This window comes from Phascolarctos cinereus, unplaced genomic scaffold, assembly GCF_003287225.1.
Source record: "Phascolarctos cinereus isolate Bilbo 61053 unplaced genomic scaffold, phaCin_HiC Scaffold_1;HRSCAF=81, whole genome shotgun sequence".
Taxonomy (NCBI): domain Eukaryota; kingdom Metazoa; phylum Chordata; class Mammalia; order Diprotodontia; family Phascolarctidae; genus Phascolarctos; species Phascolarctos cinereus.
The window spans coordinates 142,956,455-142,978,019 of record NW_027555514.1 but is presented as its reverse complement, the minus strand read 5'-3'; the positions used below and the strand labels follow the sequence as shown (position 1 = coordinate 142,978,019).

The following is a 21,565-nucleotide window of genomic DNA, read 5'->3' as shown; positions in this document are numbered from 1 at the left end:
TGGTGGGTCTCAGGGGTCACACACTTAGCACGGTTCTAGTGGCAGAGTCAGGAATAGAGTTCCCTACGTACTGGGAATTTCCACTCTGAGGTCATACCACCCTCTGTGTCTAATGTAAATCTGCTCCCTTTCAGCGCCCAGCCAGGGGACACAGGATGTCCTGGCCGTTGTAATACTCCTTGAATTTTCTTTTTTCAGTAGTAGTCCTTAATGTTACACAAGTTGGCCCTACAAATATGCTACCTTGCTCAGCATCTGTGATTTCATCCACTTGGGGAACCACGTGTCTTAAGCAGTTGCCCTTGGCACACAGAGGTCAAATAATTTGCTCAGTGTCAGAAGTCCAATTTCTGCCCAGGTCTTCCTGTGTTCAAGTTCAGCTCTCTCTCCTCTAAGCCAAACTGCCCCTACCATGTAAAACATGGTAAAAATTCTCCCTAGCAAAACTGGGAGGCAGGCCAACTCATGCTCCCTGGTGACATCTCCTCCCACAGAATTCCCAAGAATCTCAATGTATTCAAGCTGCCTTTTCTCTCTATCAGCCACATTAAAGCCACATTAAAGTGAAGAGCATGGTCATGGGCAGAGGCTTTAGAGCTAACAGGGACTTTCGAGATCATCTGTTCCAACCCTCTCATTTGACAAACGAGCAATCTGAGGCCCAAAGAAGTTGTGACTAATAACAGCTTGGTTTGCTACCTACCATGAGTAAAAGGGGGATCCCAGCACTCAGACTGCCTCCTTTACAGAGTGCTGAAGGTGCTTTGTAAACCCCAACACTATAGAATTAGGAATCACTCTTGAAGTTATTATTATTATTACCCCTCCCACAGACAGCTGCATTTTCACAAAAAGAAGAGGCTCCATACTCGCTGGCTTCATTTTTTATTTTTTTGGCCTTGATGCCCTCCCAGGGCTCCTGAAATTAGTCCAATTCTTTTTTAGTCTTAAAGCTCTGTTGGGGTTTTCCTTGTCTTGATGGCTCTGTCCCCATGACAACCAAAGGTAGCCAAAAGGGAAAATGACAGCAAAATTTTCACTTTCGAAACACATCACTAACCAGAATGAACCTGTGAAAAACCAGCAAAGAAAGGAGAGAACAGCCTAGGGCTGCAGCCACCCATCCCGATGTCATAATCAGTTACTATTCCTTGGGAGGAAAGCAGACCAGGGACTCTAATCCTCTCTCCCAGAAGTAAAGGAGAGAGGTTTCAGCCCCCGAGGGGCTCAGCCACAGGCTCTTCTTCCACTCTCCTAAAGGTTTCTTGACATTCCCCATCAAGAATTTTGACTACAAAACTGCCCTGTCTCTGAGGAATGAAGGAGGGTTCAAAGTTATCTGTGGTCCAATGCCACAGTAGCCTCAGTCTTCTTTATAACATCAAGCCTTTCTCAGAAGTCTTAGAAGGACTGCAGGAGAGATCAGGTGGCAAGGTGTTAATATCTAAGTGGCTTAATCTTCTCAAGATGGAGTTCAATTCCCTTCCCCTTCCTACTCCCCCCCCCCCACTGGATTAGCCTACATCTGAATTTTATCAGCAGGTACCACTGCGGCTTAAGTATGTGCAATGCTGGCCACTTCTGATTTTTTTTTCTTTTAAGCTCTCTACTCACACAGCATGGTTAAAACTAGCCCCCAAATCTTAGTCCCTAGAAATCTGGAAAGTGTCACGAAACCATCTCTTATTAAGTAATAGAGGCATTAAGTCTTCAGAGAAGAATAGGTAGGTTGAGGCTTCACAGGGTAAAATATTTTAACTGATCCTGTCCTTCTTGACATCTGGATTTGGAGTCAGGGAGAACCGCTTTGAATCCTGCCTCAAACACTAGCTATTTAAACCTGGGAAACTCATCTGACCTCTCTTGGCCTCAGTTTCTTCATCAGCAATCAAAGGGGTTGGATTTGATGGCCCCTAGGGTTCTAGCCAGCTCTAAATATATGCCCTCTACAGCAGCATTTGACTCTAATGACATTTCTCTCCAGAATACTGTCTCTTTATCTGACCTGTCTGACCACTCAGTCTGTTTTGCTGGATCATCATTTATATCCCTCCCCACTAATTGTGGGGTTTACCCTAAGGCTGTGTCCTGGGCTCCCCTCTTCTCTTTCTCTGCTTCCTCACTTGGTGACCTCTCATTTGGTGACCTCATCAACTCGAATGGGTTTAATTATCACTTGTATGCAGATCACCCCAGATTTATGTATCCAGCCCTAGTTTCTGTTCTGAGCTCCAGCCCTGTATTAGCAACTATCTATCGGACATTTTGAAATGGATGCCCTATAAGGCACCTCAGTCAGCATGACCAAAACAAAATTCACTGAGTTTTCGCACAAACTCATCCCCCTTCTTGACTTCCTTATTTCAAGGGCCCTTCTTTCCTTCGTTCCTTTGTTTCCTCCTTCCCTCACCTTCCTTCTAGTCACCCAGGTCCAAGTAATATTCAGCTCTTTACTCTTCCTCCACCCCCCACACATCAATCAGTTACCAAGATTCCAAATTTAAAATCTCTCACGTGTCCATTTTCTTCTCTTCATTCACACATGACTACCATGTAGTTCAGGTACTCTCATCACCTCTTACGGGTATAATTGTTGTTATTTTTGGTCACGTCCAACTCTCTGTGACCTCATTTGGGGTTTTCTTGCCACAGACACTTGAGTGGTTTGCTATTTCCTTCCCCAGTTCATTTTACAGATGAGGAAATGAGGCAAACAGGGTTGAGTGACTTGCCCAGGGTCACACAGCTGATAAGTGTCTGAGGCCAGATTTGAACTCATGAAGAGGAGTCTTCCTGATTCCAAGCCCAGGGCCCTATCCACTACACTACCCAGTTGCCCTAAACCAATGGAATTACAGGTTTTGCCAAAAACACAACCATATTTTGATATACTATTTTCATATATTCATATTGGCTCCTCCAACGGGAGGTGCAATAGCTCCCTGAGGAAGGGACTATTCTGTGTTTCTCTTTGTATTCCCAATTTGGCATATAGCAGGTGCTTGATAAAGGTTTGCTGAGTGACTGAATGAAAAAAAAAAAGATCCATAAAATGCCTTGAAGGTTGACTAAGAGAAAAACTCTCCCTACTTCTATCCCAAATTTCTCTCCGATGTCACATCAAATTCTGAAGCTGTTACCTAAGTGCTTCGAGGGGGCTGGCTGGCACAGCGGATAGAACACTGGGCCTAGAGTCTGGAAGACCCGAGCTCAAATCCATTCTCAGACACTCCCCACCTATGTGACCTTGGGCAGTCACGAAATCTGTCAGCCTTAGTTTCCTCAACTGTAAAATGGGGATAATAACAGCACCTACCTTACGTGGTTATTGTGAGGATCAAATGAGATAATATTTGTAAGCAGTATTTAGCACAGTATCTGACCCACAGTAGATGCTTTAGCAGGATGTCATAGGAAAATGCCCTTTCCTACTACACGCCTTGTGACAAGTAAGTACTTTAGAAATATTCTCTGATTTTGTCCTTATAATAACTCTGGGGGGCAGGTGTAGTTATTTTCTCCATTTTACAAATGAGGAAACTGACCCAGGCAGAGTGACTTCCCTAGCATATGTGTCGAAGGAGGGACTTAAACTCAAATCTACCTGATTTAAGGCCCAGAGATTCTTCTCCACTGAATCACCTAACCGCTTCTACAGAAACTTACGAATTCTTTTTCCAGAACAGAAGTTTTAAATGCATAAAACAAAATACAGAAGATTACAAAGGAAAACAAAAGTCAGTGAAAATAAAGATGTACTTTCTTTTCCCCACCCAGGTTCGAGGACTCCCTGAAATCTATAGGCGCCCAATGTCTGTGCACCCCAGGTTAAGAACTCCCTGCTCCCTGGAGAGCCAGACACATAGAGGGAGCAGCACTTCGGGCAGGAAGCAGCTGCTGGCAGCACAGAAGGCACTAATTTGCCTATGCGTTAGAAAGACCTAGGTTCAAGTCTTCCCTCAGACACCTATGGACTGAATGACCACTGCAAAGTCCATTGCAAAGCATGGACTGCTACAGGGAATTTTTTTTTTTGGGGGGTGGATAATCAGGGTTAAGTGACCTGCCCAGGATCACATACTTAGTAAGTGTCTGAGGCTGGATTTGAACTCAGGTCCTCCTGACTCCAGGGCCAGTGCTCTATCCACTGTGCGACCCAGCTGCCCTTGCAGAGGATTTCTTATCAGAAGCTCCTTACTCAGATGAAATCAGTCAGCATAACTTAAAAGAAAAAAAGCCAGCTTCTGGAGTGAATTTAAAATGATTAAATTTACAAGAATTTAATACAAACACAGCTTCCTGAGAGCACACGTATTAAGCAAAGTGAGCCATATCTGAATGTGGCAACTTGTTTCAATTAAGATATGTAAAGCACTTTGCAAACTTTAAGATCCCTCATAAATATTAGCTATTATTATTTATGGGCAGTGGGTAGACACTAGGCTTGGAATCAGGAAGACTCATCTTCCTGAGTTCAAATCTGACCCCAGACACTTGCTAGCTGTGTGACCCTGGGCAAGTCACTTAACCCTGTTTGCCTCAGTTCCTCATTTGTAAAATGAGCTGGAGAAGGAAATGACAAACTACTTCAGCATCTTTGCCAAGAAAACCCCAAAATGGGGTCATGAAGAGTCAGACATAACTGAGACAACTGAACAACAAATTATTATTTAGTTTGACATCATCTCGTAAGAAAACAGGTACTTCTATTTCCTATAGTCTCCAGTCAGGAGAAACTCAACTCCACGAGGAACAAGAAGTCGAGAACATCCCAAGGCCTTCTGCCCAATACATGCTTTTGTCTGCTGCTGAACTCTCCTGGACAGAACCATTTCTATTCTCTGTGGGTGCTTTCTGGCACTTGAAAACAGGAAGTTGTCTTAAAGTACTTTAGGGTGTGGCTGTACTCAGTCAACACCTCCTTCCATGTGCCAGCAGCAGCAAAGAAAAAGGTCTAAATTATGCCAATGAGAACAATGCTTCTCAGCTGGACTTTCTCAGTTTATTTTCTCTCTTTAACTCTGGGCAAGGAAAAAGCTAAAAATCCGTAAGGTTGGAAGTATTCTATCAACTGTCATCTTGCTTTCAATGTCCTTGTTGGGGCATTAATCTAGTCACACACATGTGCTGGTGGCTGCCTTTGCCTTAGGGAAACAAGACCATCCCTGGAAAATAGTAGGCACACCCCTACCTTTTTTTTTCTTTCTAGGTTACCTTCTCCTTTGTATAGTGAAAAAGATGGATATTGTGATCCATCACTCCCTGCTTGAAAAGCTATCATTCCCAATCTATCAGTCAGTCAGTCTTGTAATCAACAACATTTAACCAATGTTCATAGTGCAGGATCTGGGGTGGGAGCCTATGGACTGATAATATAGAAAGAAAACCCTCTCCCTCAAGGACTCCCATAATCTAAAGAAAACACAATCAGAGATAGAGAAAAAAAAAGACACCCCAGGGAAATATATAAATAAATGTAGATTAGTGTACTATGACCTATGCACCTGACTACTGAGAGGTAAGGCAATTAGGAAAGGTTTCTGGAGGTGCAAAAAAGGTGCTTTAAAACATTTCCACATCCACATTCCACATCCCATTCAAGGCCAAAAGACCCTCCCTAGAGAAGCCACTGGCTGTCTTAATAGATTGGTCTAGGTTCACTCTCTTGCTTCAGACCTCTCAAGGTCATCCACCTTGCTTTCCAAGTCTGTCTGAGCTCCAGCCCACCAATTAGGAATGGCCTCACTTAACACAGTAGCTCCTAATTGCTGACTGAACACTTAAGATAGCTGAATGTCTTGACTGGCAGGCTCTCTTGTCAACACACCTTGGCAGGCCCCAAACAATCCTGTTAGACAAAGCAAAGAAACACTTCACTCATACAACATAGCATCCCCCCCAGTGGGACAGTGTTTGCCTTTTAGCTGAGGAGGCTGAGACCTTGAGAAATTAAGTAACAGCTCATTAGGGATGTTTCCTGGCTCTCAGCCCAGTTCGATGACCTGTTAGACCACACTGCCTCCCTCTTAAGACACCCCAAGTAGACCAGAAAATGCCACAACTCACTCTCTTCCAGGTGCCCTTCATCTCTCTCTATCTTCTGGGCAGATATAGAGAAGCACACGAAAAGCAGGGGGCTGGGGCTGCTTCCTGATCCTGGCAGGCCTGACTGCGGTTTGCAGTCAGTCAATAAGCATTTATTAAGCCCCTACCTACCACACTGTGTGCCAGGCACTGTGCTAAGCAGAGTCACACACATGAAGTTTGGTTAGGCAGTCTTGCAATCTTAGACAACATTTGTAGCTGTCATTGTTTTATGGCAATTAATTTCCACAGATCAAAAAAACCTAATGATTCTGACCCAATGCTTTCTCCTCTTTGTCGCTTTACAATCTCTCCTCTTATCCTTAGGGGCCCATGCATTTTGACAGAAACATTTTTTTATACCCAACAGGGTATGCTAGCAATAGTAGTAGCAGTAGTAGTATTAATTATTATTATTGTTATTACGATCATTTTAAAAGTATTTTCTGCATGATACTTTTTGCTAAGAATTTAAGCAGACCACTCACATTCAGTTTCTTCCTGTGGAAGGAAACCTGAATTTGAATTCAGAAGATCTGCGTTCCAATACCAGTTTTATCACCTGTTAACTGTGTGACCTTGGGCAAGTGATTTCTCTGGACCTCAGCATGGGGATATGGACTAGATGACTATAATTGTACGATCACTCAGGTTCCTGGTGGATAGAGAGCAGGCCTCATAGATAAGGTTTATCTGCTTTGAGGCCCCCAAATCCTAGTTGAAAGCAGCTAAGTGATACTTTTAGATACAGATGGGCCTAGAGTCGGAAACACCTGAGCTCAAATCCAGCCTCAGACACTTACTAGCCCTGTGACCTGGGCAAGCCACTTAAACAGTGTCTGCCTCAGTTTCCTCAACTGTAAAATGGAGATAATAATAAGCACCTACCTCCTGGTTGTTCTGAGGATCAAATGAGCAAAGCAAGTACCAGGGTCTGCCACATAGTAGGCACTTAATTGCTTTCTGCTGTCCCTTCTTCCTCGCTTCTTCTGATTGTAGCAAGTCCCCTTTTCGTGCCCATATTTAAGACTATAAATTGCAGAACATCTGCAGATCTGCATTTGTAGAGGGAGTTTTCTTATCAATGGAAATTAGGTCCAGACAAAAAACATTCTAGAACTGTAAGAAAAACCAAAGATTCAGGGATCCAGCCTCATTAGGTCAATTTTTATGCTAATCAACAACAAAGGTGGTAGCATTTCCAGGATAAGGCCTATTAGGAGCACGCATCCATTCTCACAATAGATTGGTTGGGGGTGTGGAGGTGGGGGGAATGAGTGTATGTAGTAGCTTTTTTGTAGAGCTTTAAGGTTTGCAAAGCATTTTACATACATTAACTCATTCTATCCGGTGAGGTAGGTGTTACTGTTACATCCATTTTACAGATGAGGAAACTGAGGCACACTTGGAGGGTAAGTGAATTGCCCTTGAGTCTCACAGCTACTAAATGTCCAAGGGAGGATCTGAACTCAAGTCTTCTGACACTAAGTCCTAAGCACTATTCACTATCCCTACAAAACAGTAAAAAACGTGAAGTTTGACTTTGGTGCTCTCTTCACCCAACACTTCTTCCTTCACTTACTTTAGGTCTCCTTCTAGTAGCTCTTTGCTCTCTCAGTAGTAAACAACCAGTAATGTCTAACATCCTGCTCCAGGGACATTTCCATTTTAATAGGGAATTATTAAGATCCAAAGCCAAGAAAGAATCTCTGAGGCAGAATTTCAGAGGGGAGGGGGGAGATCACTCTTCCCAATCACAAGGTTTTCTGCTTCTTTTACTTCGGGGCAGATGGTAACCCCTAACCTTGAAAAGTCCATAGGGCCACACAGAGTTAAATCTCTAGTGAAATGTGCAGAATATGATTGGTATATGTCTGGATTTCTCTTCCCTTTCCTTGCTTTAGACTTGGGGTAAAAATTTCCGGCAAAGAAATTCACAAGGAGAATTAATCAGTTTATGGCTAGAGGTCTCTCAGTGCTGGCTCGTGAAGAAGAGCTTGTTTCCACAAATTCCATTTCTTTGGAAGGGATTTAATCAGAATAAGGAGGAGTGACCTTCTCTTCCCTCTGGAGCCCGCCCAGCTCACCATCACTTCCAAGGATGCCAGAGTGAATCTACTCCCTGAGGGCTCAGGTAGAAGGAGCCACACACTAACATGGCTTCTGGGTCACCAATTCAGAGCCAGGTTACATACACTGAGCTTTGCCTATGCAGGGCAAAGAACTGACAGGAATTTTTCTTCCAAGACCAGCTTCTCCCCATGGGGACTGTCAATTAGAGCATGTGTTGCAATGCTGCAATAATTAGAAGAAAGACAGAGCAAAGGCAAGGACAGTTGGCATGTGAGTCACTCGAGAGTCTTTCCAGACCCAAACTGACTAGCTTTGTCAGTAGCTCTGAAGAGAGGGCTGAACGTGTGCTATGAAGGGGCTGGGACAGTGGGGAAGGAGGAGAAAAGGCGAAGCCCTATCCCAAGGCCAGCATCCCACACCTCTGGATGCCACCAGCTGGCCTAGTGTTAGGAGTACCGAGTAGACAGATTATCTTCTCTCCCCACCCCCATTCCCAAGCCATTTTGTTCTGGCCCACGTATTTGGGTAATAAAGAGTTAATAAAACCCCTCCCCCTAAACTCTGCGCCAACAAGTAGATTAAGATAACAGAGTGAAATATTTACATAGTATTTACTTCTGAGGACCTCAAACTTTCATACTGAACACCAAACACAGTCTTTTTTTTTCCTTGTACAATGGGAAAACTGAGGTACCTTTTTTTCTCCCCTTGTTGAAATGGGAAAATTGACGTAAGACGCTCTTGGCTAACTTCACTTTTTCTATCTATGGCACCACTTTTTCCTCAGGTTTAAAACTTCCAACTACTGACTCTTCCTTTTAATTCATCCCTTATCTCTCTCAGTTTTTTCCTTTGAAATCTCTACTACTCAGTTTCTTTCCAATTCTGACTCACACCTGGATTATGGAAACAACCTTCTGGCTTCCTTTCTTCCAGTTTCTCTCCCACTTTCAACTCATCCTATATACACTAACACATGAATCTTCCAAAATACCAATCTTATCCTCACTCCACTGCTCAGAAAATCTTTGATGCCTTCCAAATGCATAAAGGATAGAGCCCACATATTATCCTAGCATATAAAGCTCTCCATATTCTGGTCCCACTTTGCTAATACAACCATGTTTATTTCTCACTACCTCCCCCTCCTCCAGCTAGGCTGCTCTCACTTTTCTCAGAAAAGAAACTTCTGATTTCCAATTCTAATCCTCCATTTCCTTCATGCCACTCACTCTTCCCAAACAGAATGCTCTTTTCCTTTCTCCCCACTGTCCCCTATCCTACCAATCCTTCAACATCCAGCTTAAGTCCACCTCATCCGGGAGGTCTTCCAGAGAACTTCAGTCCATATTTATCTTTTCCTAACAGAATTCCTCTTCACTGTTCTAATTACTCCTCTGGGCACTGGCCCATCCTGTTACTCACCTTTTTATCTGTGTATTAATAGTCTTCCAAGTTAGGAGCTAAGTTTACACAGCATAGGGAGCATGTCTTTATGCAACTACTGGAGCTGTCCTTATTGCCTAGCACAACATTCGACATACAGTTGGTATGTAGTAAATACTTGTCAAATGAATGAATGAATGAATGAATGAGTCAAGTCAAAGGTGAACTCAATGAATCTACCTCAAGAGCCTGCATTTTTTCATCCTTGAGGCCAGACCATCCTCTCAGGCAGCAAGAAAATATGCATATTAAAACCAACTAAGAACTACAATGTCTACAGACAGAGATCATGGGTAAAATCCAAAGAAGAATCAATATTTGGACTGTCAGAAGGAAAGGGGCTTTCAGGATAGAACAGTGAAACTGACCACAAAGGAGCAAATTTCTGTTTCTCTCTTCTCAATAGTAATTGCTGTCTCTACCATCTCAAGCCAAAACAGGGCACTGGTCTATGATGGGTAATGGATCTCTCCTCTGCATCTTCTTCCCTTCCTTCCTCCCCCACTCTCCCCTAAATCATGCTGAGTAAACCTGGTGGTGTATTTTCCTTCTGTCATCACCTTGTTAAACTCCCGGGGCTGGAACAATAGTCAGCAGAAAAGCCCTGGCTGAAAGCCCCACTGTACCTGTCTGATTTCAGAGTGACAGGATGTCCCCGCTTCGACAGGCCTGGCACAAATCTCTTGGAAACCCACCTTTTTATCTCACTCGGGATGTATGGATGATTAGAGAGGAGCCTGCCCCCCCCCCTTGCTTTACTGATTTATCTGTGGAACAGGTCAGAGGGATTTCTCCAAAGGCTGTCAGAGGACATCTTGTTGGCACCAGAAAGCTAGCAATGAGGTGTCCCCCCTACCCCAGCAGGAGAGGAGGGAGAGTAAGAAATGGATGCCCTTGCTCTGCCACATCTGGTGTGGGAAAAGAACAGCAATTAGACTGGAAACCAATAAATGGCTAATTTCTTCTGTCTCTACCTTGGTCAGTTCAGTTTCCCTATATCTATCTATGGTAAGAGGAATGAACACTAAGGAGAAATGTGAAAAATAATTGTTGATGGGGCTTCGCTGCACATGCCAATGGCCAAATATTATTAAAGTAGGAGAGGGAGCTATTCTGAGACTCCCAGAAAGATACCAGAGGAAAACAGTGTAAATAGGGGTGGGGAGGTTTGGGGGGGAAGCAGAAGAAATCCTGTCAGGGAAAGACCTCTACTCAGTTTTAAAATTGTTCTTCCTATAGTGTAGGTCTGACCATGTAAACCACCCCCACCAATTCAATCAACTTCAAAGGCTCTCTAGTACTTCTAAGATCAAACAAATTTTTCTATTTGGCATTCAGTGCCTTTTATAACCTGGCCCCCTCCTACCTTTCCAGTTTTCTTACACCTTAATTACCCCCACAAACTCTGTGACCCAGTGGCACTGGCCTCCTTGCTGTTCCTTGAACAAGACACTTATCCCAGCTTTGGGCATTTTTTCTGGCTGCCCCTCATGCCTGAAATGTTCTCTCTCCTTATCACTACCCCCTGGTTTCCCTGGCCTCTTTAAAATCTCAGCTAAAATACCACTTTCTTCAAGATGTTTTTCCCAATCCCCCTTAATTCTAATGCCTTCCCCTTGAAATCATCTCCAATTTGTTATGTATCTATATATACACATAATATATGTATGTATATGTGTGTGCATATATGTACAATTATGTACAAGATAGTTATCTTTCCATCCATCTATCTATCCTGTTTGTACATAAGTGTTTACTTGTTATCTCCCCCATTAGACTGTGAGCTCCCTGAGGATAGGAATGTCTTTTGCCTTTCTTTGTATCCCCAGTGCGCATAGTGGCACTTGACAAGCCCCATTTTTTTTTGGCTAGGCAATGGGGTTAAGTGACTTGTCCAGGGTCACACATCTAGTAATCCGGGTCTGAAGCTGGATTTGAACTTGGGGTCCTCCTGACTTTAAGGCCAGTGCTCTATCCACTATCCACTGTACCACCTTGCTGCCCCCCACTTGATAAACTCTTGATGACTGACTGAGACACTTAGCCATTTCCATGATCCAGCTATTTCCAACTTACTACTAGCATATTCCCTCTAAAATGACTGCTTTGATGGCACTATCCTAAAACTACAACAGAACTCACTAAAGATAACTTAGGGCTACACTACTGGCTAGCTTCTTTTTCTTCAGAAAGCAGGCTTTATCACCATTTAAATGACCTGTTATATAAAATAAATAAAAAAAGTAATAATTGTCCTTTACATAATGATGTAATACAGTTTGCAAAGCACTTTCCTCAAAGCAGTCCGATGAGGTATGTGGTATGAATATTTTAAAGATGAGGAAATGGAGGCTCAGAGGAGTTAAGTTATTTTATTATGTCTGGGATTCAAATCCAGATCTTCTGACTCTGAATCCAGGGCTTTTTCCACTGAAAATAACTAAAATTATTTGAAATCACTAAAGTTCACCCAACAGCTTGGGACAATTTGCCATTTCTGGACCAACTCAATCCAGAAAATCTAGAATTGTAGACTACGGTTTTTTTGAAGAGCACCAGAGCAGGAAGGCCCTTGAATTAATTTTGAAAATTAATTTCTCATTAAATACAAGAGAAAAGAGAAGCAGAGGAAAATTAAGGGTCCTACCCTATGCCTAGAATGGCCAGAGTTCTGGGATACCAGGCACACTAAGATGCCATGAAATATCTTCCTTCTATTAGTTACTTCCCATTTATCCTGTATGAAGCTTATTTTGTATATATTTGCTTGCATGTCGTCTCCCCCATGAGACTGTAAGCTCCTTGAGGTCAGGCACTGTCTTTTGCCTCTTTTTGTATCCCCACTGCTTAGCATAGTGTCTGGCACTACAGTACTCAATAAATGTTATAATAAATGATTGTTAAATTAACAACAGTTTTGTCATATCAATAAGTTTTTGTTTTTATTTATTTTTTTTGCATTTTGGTGAGGCAATCAGGGTTAAGTGACTTGCCCAGAGCCACACAGGTAGTATCAACTGTCTGAGGCCACATTTGAACTCAAGTCCTCCTGAGTCCAAGGCCAGAGCTCCATCTACTGCACCAACTAGCTGCCCCTGTCAATAACTATTTATCAAGCACCTACTATGTGCCAGGCATGGTGAGAGGGCTGTGTGTGTGTGTGTGTGTGTGTGTGTGTGTGTGTGTGTATCCTCATTAAATGCCTTCTGATGGGGGTATGTGTGTATGAAAGCTATGATAAAGACATGAAGATGTTCTGGTAACTTGCTCTGCCTGGTAATTTACTCCACCCTTCTTCCTCAAATGTACTAATGAAGTAGACAGTGCCTTAGGTGTGTCAAGAAGAATGTAAAAGTTACCTCAGCAATTGGTGCCCCCCTTTTAAAGATCCTCGGATCTTTAAAATGAGTACCTCTGGAATCCCTGGTCTTCAGTAAACAGGAACTGCTTTTTTGTAGAGTTTGAGGCAGTGTGGCATAGTGGATAGAAAACTGGCAGTACAATGAGGAAGAGCTGCCTTCAAGTCCCAGCTGGCCCCGGGACCTTGAGGAGGTCACTTAACCTCTGAACGTCCTTGACAACTCTCTAGGACTATAAATTTCAGAGCAGGTGCCAATGTGCATTGATAGAAGGAGTTCTTCACTACAGAGCTCCATAGGTAAATCACAGGTTCGGTTAGGAAAAAAAAATCTCCAGCTCTTAGCAAAGTACCTGACACATGGCAAGCTTGTGATGAATGTTTGTTGATTATTTATAGAATAATAACTGATATTTATAAAGCACTTTTAAGGTTTGCTGAGGCAGTATGGCATAATGGGGGTGGAATAGCAGACCTGTATTCAAGTTCTGAGTCTGATATAGCCATGACCACAGCCAAGTCACTCGGCCCTGCTGAGCCCCATAGGTATGGGGAGGTCCCAACCAGAGGAAAATGTAATTGGGAAATACTTAACAAAACAAATAAAAATACAATAAACATAGACAATAGTACATTTAAAAACTAAGTTAACATGCAATCCACAAAGAAGTGTCTGGCACTGCAATGCTTAATAAATGCCTTAATAAATGATTGTTAAATTAATAAAAATTAAATTTACTTTAAGTTAAAAACTAAACTACATACCCTATAGCATTTTGGCTTCTCCCCAAAGGGTATAAATAACTAAGCTCCCTTCCAGTGAGCTACTGGGGCAGGGGATAGAGACTTGGGCCTGGAATCAGGAAGACCTGAGTTCAAATTTGACCACAGACCCTTATGAACTGTGTGAATCTGAGCATATCATTTAATCTGTTTCCTCAACTGTAAAATGGGCATTATGACAACACCTTCTTCCCAGGGTTGTTGTAAGGATCAAATGGATAAAGCTTAAGCAGTGCCTGGCACATAGTAGGTGCTTAATAAATGCTTGTTTCTGTCCCCTTCTTAGCTCTAGATCTATGAATATATTACCAATATAGTTTGGATTTGAAGCTCTGAGTGAGCAATGCTCCCTTCTCTGATGGCACTATCCTCTGTCCCAGGTTGGGGTTTGAGGCTGAGTGGTGATCTGACATGCTGCAAGTCACAGAGAAAAATAAACCTTGAACTTTAGTTCTATAAATATTCAGGAATCTTAATTCTATGCTCAATGACTAAAATTGCAGTAAGTCGACTTCTGTTTTAAAATATAAAAATAATAAACATAAAATACAAATAAATTGAAACTAACGAAAGTATTAAAAGATGATCAAAATCTTCCCAACGAAAATGATCCAATGAACAATCACTGTACATGTCCCCTCAGTTCAAGGAATATGAATAAACTTCAATGGGACTCTAGATCCAAGACTCTATACCTCCCTCTCAATGAGCTATATAGACACAATGGAATCCAAAGAACCATAGATCTTAGAGGTCAAAGGGCCCTCAGCGGCCATCCAGTTAGCACTCTTATTTCGCAGGAAACTAAGACTCTGAGAAATTAAATGGTTAACCCACAGCCACACAGGTAGTATCAGGTAAAATTTGATCCACGTCTTCTGACTTTGGAGCCAGTGGTCTTTCCATTGTATCAAAGCTCCCCGAACCCCTACTTCCCTCCAAATCCCTCTCCCCCAAAACACCACCTTCAGGCTGTAGGATCAGCCTTGAGCACAAGTCATACCAGCACCTGGCCTTAGTGGGGTAGAGGGAGGTGGAGTAAATGGAGGCAGAGAACGGGGAGAGCCATTTACATAGTTAACACCTACTGTTGCTAATTGGCCCAGAAATTTCAATCAATCACTCAAAAAATATTTGTTTTGCCAGATACTCCCAGTAATTTCCTACCATTTTGCAGCGCACATCACCATGAAGAGGCTGAAAAATTACTCAGGATATCAGGTGGCAAAGAGTAAAGGCCTTAGCAAACAAGGGTCAGAGATGATAGATAGCCTGGCAAATGACTAGGTCTCCTTTCCCAAGGCTGACTAGGCAGGCCAGTTTGGCCAATTTAAATACATAAGAACAAGAGAAGATGGCCAGGAAAATCTTTCAGTATTCACTTGCTATTTTTCTCAAATTACAATAAAAAGAGTTTTGGGCTCAACTCAATTTTTTCCATTTGTCACTTATACTATTTTCTAAAAATGGGAAAAATAAACACTTTCAGGATCAGCTTAATGTGGGACTTTGTAGCCAGTTTCAACTTTCCACTGTAGTTTTGGGCTCAGTTTGGATTCAAAGGGGGAGGGACTGGTAACTGTTTGTGACCAAATGATTTTTATCAGTTCAGATTTCATAATCAGATGATCTTCTACACAGTCTAAATTTATACTTATCATCTCTCCTTTTTATTTGTTTGGTTTACAATATTTAACCAGAGGCACAATGAAATGTCTCCTCTCATTTACAGTGTTATCCTGGTCTATTAACCTGTGATGCAGAAATCATTACACTGATGAACAGGCTACTTAACAATGCAAATTTCACTAGTGAACAGACCAGAGAGATAGGGATGTTTAAAGTACACTATCAAAAGCTAATTTAATTACACAGCTACTGACTGGGCAAAGCTGAGCAATTTTTAGCTTACTCTTCTGGTAAATATTATGCAAAAACTAATTCTGGTTTGGAGTTTTAAAATATGCCTAGCATTGGGGAGAGGGAGAGAGAGGAGGAGGAGGAGGAGGAGGAGGAGGAGGAGGAGGAGGAGGAGGAGATAGAGAGAGAGAGAGAGAGCGAGAGCGAGAGAGCGAGAGAGCGAGAGACTACCTATGAGCCAGAAATTTGGACAAATAATGGACTGGAAAGTATGTCATCTTGCAGCTATAACTGGCACTTGTTTCACCTACAGTTTTTGTGTCTGTTTTAAACAAACACGTTGAAAGCACTTTCATTTTTGTAAAGACAAATTTAAAAACACAGGGTCCCTCTTTCTACCTGCTCTGTATTAGGCCCTCTGCACCAATCTATCAAACCAAGTCCCCATGACCAGCTCTCTGGGCTACGAAGCAGGTTTCTTGGATGACGTCGATAATAAACCAGATCCAGATGCAGTACGGTTTGGCAACAAACCCCCTCCCTCCCTCCCAGGCTGTATCCACCCCTCACAGAGTGACCGGAGAGGAAGCGGCATCATCAGTTTCATTTCATTTCCTTTCGTAATAGAGGCAGGAAAAACAACAAATAGTCTAAGACAATTATCAGGGTTTCGGATAACACCAGTGAGAGGAAAGCCTGCTCCCTACGACTAGGTCGAATGACATCACTGGGATGTCTACCAAGTGCAAAAGTAACTTTGCTGTCCCGGCATTGCATTTATTTATCTGCAAGGAGGGCAGATTTCACTTTCTGAAGCTGAAACAGGAACTAGCATGCATCCCTATTGCTTTAAAAAAAAAAGTCTATAAATAACACAGGATCAGCAAAATTATGCAAAATATCCTGCTAGAAAGAAGAATAAATGTAAACTCAAACCACTTACGAACGACTCAGGCTGCCAACTTAATCTGATTCTACGACGGCTGTAAACATGTTGTACTTTTGGAACCTGACGCGATTCGCATTAGTACGGATGCCGTCACAAGGAAGGGAAAAAAAAAGCCCCCACCCCCACCCTGAGCAGCAGCAATACGCCGCGCGCACACACACACACACAGACACACACACACACAGACACACACACACGCACACACAGATACACACACACGCGGAAAACAAGACAAAACAAAACAGGGCGACGTGACGTGACGTGACGAGGGGTGTGCAGTGCTGCCCGGGAATCCAAGAGTGACCTGCGGCCGCTACAACCCCAGCTCAGCGCTCGCACACACCAAGTGTTTTGACTACAGGCACTTGTTAAACACCGACGTTCAGGTCCTACCAGTTGGACACCAGAAGTTCACAGAACTGATCCCCAGCCAAGAAAAACATCAGCGCAGAAAACCAAAACTGCCTCCTGGCCTCGTGTGCATGTGTTAACTGTTTGTGCAAGCCCGAGTTGAAATAAGTAACAAGAATGAAAAAAAAATCCAAACCACAAAACATTGAAGTAACAAAAGAGCCCCTAACCACCCACTAAGAAATGTAAATGAAGACAGATAAAAGATTAATTTCAACTTACTCCTTTTTTTTTCTGGGTGGAGGGAGGCGGAGTGGGGAAGGGACAGATGTCACATGATGGGTTGTGGTCATTAGCAGAAGGAGCTGGGTGCTTCCTGAAGCATCTTTTTTGAAGAGATTTACTGGTGATATCCTGCAAATATAATCACCCAAGAGGCTGGCTTTGCTAGCCTGGAAAATGGCCATGCGTTACTGGAAGAAGACATTCCATAAGAAAGAAAAAGAATTTGTGGGGTGAATTTTCCAAGAAACCAGAAGGGTTATCCAAGAGCAGTGCTTTGCTTCACAACCTATTAAGGTCACTGAAGGGAGCTAGACAGCAAACAGCCCGGGAAGCTGGGTGTCCACTGAGTCATCTCTGACCTACACACCACATCTGGTCCAAGGCTTCCCCTTCCCCTTGTTAATAAAGGAACAGGGCTTCTTTTCACTCAAGATTACTGTTCTTTGCTTCTCTACCAACGAAAGAATTTTTTAAAATTTTCCCTGGCAAAGAGAAAATAAAATATGAAAGCTGCTTAGATCCTTTATTTTTATTTTGAGGTTTAGGCTCAGTTTCCCTGAGAATTCATCCAATGCTCTTCCTCTAGGGAGTCAAGTAGGTTACCAGTTTGGGGAGGAACTCAAGTAGTAGGAAAATTACATTCAAATTGTGCCACTGGGCTGGAGAAAGAGTAGGAGAGGGGTTTAAATTGCTGATTAGATCTAAACTTAAATCTTCCTAAATAAAAAACAAAGTGTCTTTAGGTATGGGTACAAAAAGATTTGCACTCCAAGGAAAAATTTGGAGAAAAATGATGAGCAAGTGGAAATAAGGTGGGTTAAAAATCAAACTGTAATTACAGGCCAAATCCCCCCCTCCTTTCTTTTTTTTTTATCAAGGGTAAAGGAGAGTGAATTTGGCTCTCCTGAGTCTTGGGATCACTAGTACTGCATTAATATTAACTTAGGCTGCCTCTGCACCTTTCCTCCCAAACCAACCCAAATTTTATTACATGCTATATATAGGAATCGTTTCATTTGCCTCTGAAACAGAGCCACCCTGGAGTCAACTACAACAGCTGTCTGACAGCACACAGAACAGCAAAGGAAAACTACTGCATGCAACCACAAGGATTGGAAGGGGGAGGGATTGAAGAAATGGGGAGTTCTATGGGTATTCTGGGGAATGGAAGAGGGGGCTCAGGTAGGCAGAAGATAATTAGCTGAATCTGAACCAGGTCATCATACCCTGACTCTCAGGAAGAGCAGCTCCTGAGCTTTTGTCAACCTCAGCATCATTACACCATCCAGGAGAATAACTATCAACAATTGCCACTGGTATAAGGCTTAATTCCGTTCTAAGTGCATTTCTCATCTGATCCTTATAATAGCCCTGTGGGATAGGTATGACATATTTCATTATCCCCATTTCCCAGGCAATGGCACTAAGGTCCTGAGAGGTCAAGTGATTTGCCCAGGGTCACACAAAAAATCAGGGACAGAACTAGGTGTCCTGATTCTTGTCCAGGGTGCTTTGCTCTACAACATGAAATAAACGGCTCCTTGTTGTCTCGAGGATAAAACACAGACTCTACAGCCTGACATTTAAAGCTTTTCACAATCTGGCACCACCTACCTGTTCAGTCTTATTTCATATTACTCCCCTTCACACACTTTCTGCTCCTCACACACTGATGACACAAACACACATATCCCTAAACAACTTAATACTTAAAAAAAAATTCTGACATTCAAAAAGATTTACAATGAAAAATCTCACAGTAACAGGTTTTCTATTATTCATTTCTTTTCTGTGTACTCAAATCCTTTTTCATATTATTATAGTCAGTGTTGGGACAGGGGATAGAGACCAGACCTGTGATTTCATCCTTCTATCAATGCATGTTGGCACCTTTCTGCAGCCTAAGAGTTAAGAGTTGCCTAGGGTGCTTAGAGCTTGAGTGATCTGCCTAGGGTTATACAGACAGTGTGTGGCAGAGGCTGACCTTGAATTCGGGTCTTTTCTAGCCCCAGGACCAGCTCTCTGTCCACTTAAACTAGGACACAAGTTGTTCTACAACAGAATGGCTCAACAGCTCTCTTTACCTTCTCAGTAATCCCTGCCTCTATATCTCTTCCTTACCAGATTATGAGCATCTAAGATAGCACAAGGGATATGATATTGAGGATTTACAAATGATTACTCCTTTGATGTCCTCTGTCCTATCTCATATGGCCGATAAACTTCATACAGTTTTGAACTACAGTTTAAAATTCAGAATAAACTTTATTGTACAGTTTGCTACATTTTCCTTTTCCTTTTCAATATGATCAGTGCTCTTACATACCAATCCTTAGTTCCAATCTCCATTTCCTTTTTAATCTTAATTTAAGAAGAATCTGGGAAATTAAGCATTTAATAAATGCTTTTTTTATTCCTTAGTTCATTTAAATTAAATGCAGAAATACAGAGTTGGTTACTCGTCATTTTAAGAACCTTTGTCTCATGTTTGGAGATGCACATTTGTTCTTGTTCTATCCACAAACCCTCATCACCTCTTGCCTGGACTATTGCAATAGACCCTTTCATTGGTTTTCCTGCTTCAAGACTTTCTATTCTTCAATCAGCCCTCCATATAGTTGCCAAACTGGTATTCCTAAAACACAAATCTGATCACATTGTCCCTCTCTACTCAAACATCTTCGATGGCTCCCTAATGGCCTCTGGATAAAATACAAACTCTTTGGGGTTTTGCTTTGTTTTGTTTTGTTTGTTTGTTTGGCTAGGCGATGGGATTAAGTGACTTGCCCAGGGTCCACACAGCTAGTAAGTATTATGTATCTGAGGCTGGATTTGAACTCAGGTCCTCCTGAATCCAGGGCCAGGGCTCTATCCCCTGCACCACCTAGCTGCCCCAAAATACAAACTCTTCTATTTGGCATTTCATGCCCTCTCCAATCTGGTTCCCACCGATTTTTCTTGTCTTATTTCATATTCTCTCCCCTCCCCCCTTCATGATTCTCCATTCCAGTTAAAGTGGCCTGCTAGCTGTTCCCCATACATAGCATCCCATATCCCATTTTAGTATTTGTGTATAAACTGTCCTCTCTGCCTGTAATTCACTCCCTTCTCATATCTCTCTGATAGACTCTCTGGCCTCCTTCAAGCCACAATTCAAAGACCATTTCCTATATAAGAGCCATTTTTGGCTCCCTCTTCCCCATCCCTCCCAAAGTTATTAGCAATCTGTCCCTCTAGAAATGATACTGTATTATGTTGTATATGCTGAACTGCATACATGTTAGATCTTCCCATTACAATGTTAGCTCCTTGACGTCAGGAAAAATTTCATTTTGGCTTTAGGATCAAATGCCTAGCATAACGCCTGTCACACAGCAGGTGCTTAATAAAGACCTGCAGAATTGAAATAAATAGTCATATTGCAGAAGAGGCATTTGGTCTAGCCCCTGGTTAAAACAACAGCACAACCACAACAAAACACCTTATGCAGTGTTCCCATATAATGCTGCTGTCCGATCATCCATGTACAACTTCTGTGACAGTTGCAACTGAAAATGCATGGATTAAGCTGAGGTTGCTCTTGCTATGCTAACTCATCCATGTTACAAGGACATAATTACTGACCCAGCTGGCTGGTGTACAACTCATTATGGAGTCTGCGAAAGGGGTTTCATCTCTATTCTACATCTATAGTTCTGCAAGGTCTCAGTATTTTTTCTTGGCACTTATGGTACAGAGTCACAGCAGACATCTCTAATTAGGTATATGGGGACCTAAGGGCTGAGTATTAGGACCAGAAATGCTTAGGTACCCATAGGAATTATCTGGTTGAAGGTACTAAATGTGGGATTTGGTGAGAAAGAAGGCAGGAATCTGTAAATCCTTGATTTTTCTAGTTTCCAGTCTTTCCACTCTCCAATTTCTCTATCAGCCAGATGCCAGTGTTGTCTTCCTAATGTAGGATCTATGCATGTTATATTACTGCTCACACACCTTCAGGGGCTCCGTACTGCTTATGGGATAAAGCATAAACTCCATAGCTTGGAATCTAAGGCCTTCCACAATCTGGCTCCAGCTTGCCTTTCCCAGCTTTATTTTCCTCTAGACTTCATACATTCTATGTTCCAGCTAAACTTGACTATTAGCTCTTCCCAGATCTTATCTTGCTCGTTACCTTCCTGGCTGTGTGTTATGCCTTTAATTCACTACCTGCCACCTTAAATGGTTGAAATCCTTCTTCTTCAAGACCCCTCTCATATCCTCCTTCATGAATCCTGTCCCTACACCCCTCCCTCAGATTTCTTAACATATGTTGTCTGAACCTCTCCTTGTTATATTCTACCTTGCATGACACTTACTTTTGTGCACATTCTCAT

General features: G+C 42.4%; 1 protein-coding gene across 9 annotated transcripts in view; it reads right to left on the bottom strand.

Moving 5' to 3' along the window:
* The window catches only part of ATXN7L1 (ataxin 7 like 1), a 258,320-nt gene that overhangs the window by 67,738 nt on the left and 169,017 nt on the right, over positions 1–21,565 (bottom strand). Inside the window, exon 1 of one of the 9 annotated variants that reach the window (XM_020984572.2) lies at positions 17,187–17,368. The exons of 5 other annotated variants lie outside the window; for them this stretch is intronic. The gene's annotated coding sequence lies outside the window, so the exon portion shown is untranslated. Of the gene's footprint in view, positions 1–6,972; positions 7,177–16,547; positions 16,656–16,946; positions 17,055–17,186; positions 17,369–21,565 lie in introns of those variants that run through there. 3 more of the 9 variants (XM_020984571.2, XM_020984570.2, XM_078154460.1) reach the window with 3 other exon arrangements.